The following is a 4,996-nucleotide window of genomic DNA, read 5'->3' on the forward strand; positions in this document are numbered from 1 at the left end:
CGGTATTCTAAAGAACACAGCGTTTCGGAAACTGGATCTGTTTCCATCCTCTGGTGACTGGGTTGGAGACATCTACTCTGTTGGGTACGTTAGAAAGAGCTGACCTCAGTCACTGAGCAAACTACATCACTACAACTACTGTTTTCTTTGTAATGTCGGACGATGGACATAGTCCCAAAACACAGTAATCTCAAGAAAATTGTGGATTTGTAATTTAACAAGAGGCGACTCAAAATTGGATTAAACAAAGGAAAATGGAAGCGAAGTAATGATACAGGTCAAAACCCCGGTAATCGCAGCGTCAGAGCCATTCGGAATTTCATCCACGATTTACAAGTTACTAATGCAGGAATTTGGTAATTACTGACAAAGGAAAAGCTTGGCAGCATTTCAAATTTAAATCGCAAGTTATTACTTTCCATTGTCGCAAACGAAATGACAGAACCGATTAATAAAAATTAAAAATTAGAAGTCCGGGAAAATGCGATCTAAAAGTTTGTGACGATAGTATAGGGGCTAGCTCTATCTATTGGGCCCAACTGAGTAGTCTCCGAAACAAGAAACAGCTCGGTTTTTAGACAATAGACAGGACGATGGATATGTCCAGAAACACGATATTTGTACCGGGAAAAACGTAACACTTCCTCTCCGTTAAACGTCTGAATTTGTCCTACCTTCTGGGGTATAACGCCATGCACTCCTCTGAAAGTCAACAGAAGCTTCGGAGGAAATGTTGCCTTCATTTTCAGAGTTGAAGGATGAACTCTGGATGCTGCCGGCTTCGAGCTGTTCTCTTGCTTGACTTATCCTTGGCCCCTGAAAATGGAGATGAAGAATATAAAGGTAATAAAGTAGAATGATAAGGAGAACAGATGCGGCAAAAGGACACAGCGTTCCCTTAAAGCGGTTTGCCTATCGTGAGAAGGAAGATCAAACGGAACAACAGCACAGGTGGTTGTTATTCACCCTCCCCCGGGAAAGGGATGCGTGGTAACACACTTCTTCCAGAGTGGGAAGAAGAAATGGGTGTAAAAGTAAAGTTGTCATTGGGCTTAATTAAGTACCATAACGTGAAGATATACCAGGGATTTGGTATGGAGGAGTAAAGGTATAGAACCATACATTCTTAACGTCGACACTGGATTGAGGGGTGTGGTTAACTTTATGTCTCGGCCCTTTTACCCTCTGAAAATGATCTATGGGCGGGATAGAGGGCCAGGTGGGCCCCAGGGCTGGTTACGATACATTCTGAAGTGGTTTATTGTACGACGCTGTCTGTATCTCAGAGAATATGGTTTCGAACCTTTGGATGATATGTGATTAATGAGCTGAAAGATTCGCAAGGACGTGGTTGTGGTCTAATCGACTTAATATCCTGGTATTTACTTGAGGAAGTTGAGAAAAACCATGAATATTTTCAGTAACGACAGTCGATATTTCATCCGAAATTCGAGGTTTGGAGAAGAGAAAAATATCCCTCTCCTACCAGCGATCTCTCATCCAGCCTTTAACCTGGCCGCTATAAAATATCCCGGTACCGGATGAAACAACGAACTGACTTCAAATTTAGGTCCTCTTCTCTTAAAAGTAAGGTAAATCTAGGCCGCACCATAGCTCAAGCGGTTAGTCGCTGGCTTCCCACCGCGGCGGCCCGGGTTCAATCCCGGGTCTAGTCAAGTGGGATTTGTAGTGGACAAAGTGGCGCTGTGGCGAGTTTTCTCCGAATACTTCGGTTTCCCCTGCCAATCTTCATTCCACCAAATTCTCCATCATCATAATAACCCGGGGCAGGCTACAATAGGCCAATCAGTGGCCGCCGTGCCGCGTGGACCCAGTTGGACTCCACCCCCCACTATGCGAATTAAAAAAAAAAAGTAAATCTATCCCTGTAAGACGACGTGAAAGCCTATAATGATGTGAGACGTAGAGGCTCCCACATTTTTTCTAGACAGTCGGCTCACAGATGGCGGTGAGGTTGTCAGGTGGCCGCTCTTTACCCCCCATAAAATTTTCTGGTATTCATTTTTGTTAAAGGCTGAGTCGACTCCAGGGTCATAGTGCTGCTGGAAGGATTAGTTCAACTTAAAAATCCAGTGACTTCATCAGGAATCAAACCTTCAACCTTAAGGCTTGTAGCGTAATGTTTCTTCTATTACATCTAATTAAAATGCCGTTCTGTTAAAAATTAACCTCACCCTAGCGGCCACTATATATTACTATCATGATTACATCGCAACATGAATAATGACGTTAATACATCAGTACATGATTTATAGGTCTCCTGTACATTTGTATGTGATGACGGATTACGTTGTGATTAATGTTACTAGTTTCCTCTGCATATACTGTGCCCGTCATGACTATAGAAACAGTGCGTCAGGTACGGGATCTATTTATGCAAAGTTTCATTTTACATATTAGTATAAACGTCGCTGAAATTTCGACGGAAAACTGCTAAAAATAAATGCAGAACCTGAGGTTCTCACAACAGTGGTTATGAAGAGCACTATCTTCCGGGATACGACGCAGTGTACTCCGTGGAAATTGAATGGAATTTACGGAGGAGCATGTCGCTATGTCCCTCCGAAACGTCGGTTGATATTCAATGTAGTACACGGCGTCGTATCCCAGTAGATAGAAATCTTGTTAAAAATAAAATTTATTAAAAACATGTAACCATAATAACTTGAAAATATCTGAAAGAGATTTAAATTCACACCAGGGTAACAAAGCTTGAGAGAACAACATTACACTGCTCCTATCTGTACAAAATTTTGCGGGCAACTTTTTCTTAGAAACAGAATAAATCTCTCTATAAATAAATTTAAAAATAACCTGCGTTTAGAAGCCTGGATAGCACAGTCGGTATAGCTACGGGCTGGACTACTGAGGGGTCGGAGTTTGAGTCCCAGTAGAGTCAAGATTTCCCTTTTGTTCGCGTCGTCAAGACCTGTTCTGGAGCCCACCCAGCCTCCTCTTCAATGGATACCGGGGGATCTTTACCTGGGGGTAAAACGGTCAGGACGTGAAGCTGACCACTGAACTCCCAACTAGTGCAGAGCCCACTTCCCCATATGCCTTCATGTCGTGGTGCTTAATTAGATAAGCACAGAGACAATTTATTGTAACTTCCGTTTGTCTTCAACTGGCAACAGAACTTCACAGTAATACAGCCAAACGTTACTGTGAATTATCTGAAACTTAGGAAGAGTGCAAAGCTTCTACCAGTAATTCGCATCTGCTGCCACAATTTACAAGGATAACCTCTCCATTTACTCACCATACGCTATCATAAACGGAAATTTTGTTTTCGGTGAAGCTCGAGACTGCAATTCCGGCGGAAGCATAGGCATGTGTGGCACTGAACTGCAGAATTTGTTTTCAACAAAGACCGACACTGCAGCGCCAAACGAAACGAAGTATTTCACTCCCGCCTGAAGATGACTATGAACACGTGGACAAGAGACCAGGTCTTATAAAAACAAACAAAACAAACTCCGTGGCCTGTAGTCCGCAAGCGAACTATACCGACTGAGTGACCGTGGCTTGTCGGCGAAGTTAGTGCCAACTTTAGCGGATAGAGTGTATTGCGTGGTGTGCGCAACGAATCCCCACGGCCGTTAAGGCCTTATGGGTACGGTAAACCTTGGGGTCCCATAAAAGGTACGTAATTTATTAACCAGCTGAGCGGTTGTCACTTTGCTAGGAGGTTCTTCCTCCATGGAGTTAATTACTTCAGCAAATTTTTAGATCCAATTGTATATATTATTTTGTTTTCAAGCAGTTTCTACTTTACAATGTCGGAAAAAACAGAAGTTACAGGGATTTACCTGAATTGCTTGCAACCGATATATTATAGCAACTGTCTTCAAGCTCTAAAATGATCATCATTTCTTTTTATTTATCTTCGCGTCATGACATAGGAAATAGAGTTTATTCCAAATTCACATTTTCATTAAATTTTTAACGAAGTCTTCGTCGATCTCGACTTCCTTTTCGTTTATTCTGCAGGATCTGTTTCATTATGCTTCAATCAACCATTTTATCCAAATGATTTATCCAGTCTTTAACTGTGTTCATCTACTTTATTGTACACCCACCATATTTTTAGTTCTTAATATCTATTTTCTTAATGTTGTCTGATTTGGTGCTGCTTTCAACTGAATATTACTACCTTCTGCGGTGTGACGCCGTGCAGCCTAATATTTTACCGACGTTTCGAAGGAATGTGGTGGAGACTACGATCTTCATAGTTACTGCAGTGAGAATTTTAAATCTCAGGCTCTATGTCTATTGTACAGTACCTCATCTCCACTGACTGCATTTTGTTCATGTTTCTTCACCTAACTGGACGTATAGATACACAATCTATACATCCAAACTCTAATATGCCTTCATGGTGTAATACTAAAATTCGATTAGCACAGGGAGAAATTTACCTTTACCTTATTCTTCACCTAATTGCCCAATATTCACTAGCTTGCAGCAAATATCTCAAGCTACAACTTTACATAATTTGTTTCGTGTATAAGGGAACAGACCTATTCGAAGTGAAGTGAATTGTGAGGATGTGAAGGGTACGTAAGTGTAGTAAAGTGGAATGAAGGTAAGTCATGGTGAAATGTGAGCGCATCAGTTCATGGCATTACGTATTCATTATTGTTACTGTTTCATGTACAGTATACTCATTTTTTATTAATATTAATTTATTTAATTATAGTTGCAATTGTATTTGTTGTAGTTTTGATTGTATGTGAATCGTATTCATTGTGTGTGGTGTCTTTCTTGTTTGTGTGCTGTGTTTTGTTTGAGTGTGGTGTGTTATTTTGTGTGTTATTTGTACGTTGTGTCTTATTGCAATACCACTGCTATCGGGTAAAAACCCATTTCCAGTTTAAATAAATAATAATAACAATAATAATTTGTTACAAGATGAAGAATTCTTTAAGAAATGTTGACGTCACGTGGCACATGTAACGTACAAACAAAATGGCTG

The 4,996-nt window shown here is 40.8% G+C and overlaps 1 long non-coding RNA gene across 1 annotated transcript in view; it reads right to left on the minus strand.

Moving 5' to 3' along the window:
• Positions 1-697: 697 nt before the first annotated feature.
• LOC117282795 overlaps positions 698-4,996 on the minus strand; it is a 108,917-nt gene continuing 104,618 nt past the window's right edge. The window contains exon 3 of the long non-coding RNA XR_004513671.1: positions 698-816. This is a non-coding gene — a long non-coding RNA (uncharacterized LOC117282795). The remainder of the gene's footprint in view (positions 817-4,996) is intronic.

The sequence above is a fragment of the Cryptotermes secundus genome, unplaced genomic scaffold (assembly GCF_002891405.2).
Source record: "Cryptotermes secundus unplaced genomic scaffold, Csec_1.0 scaffold2934, whole genome shotgun sequence".
Taxonomy (NCBI): domain Eukaryota; kingdom Metazoa; phylum Arthropoda; class Insecta; order Blattodea; family Kalotermitidae; genus Cryptotermes; species Cryptotermes secundus.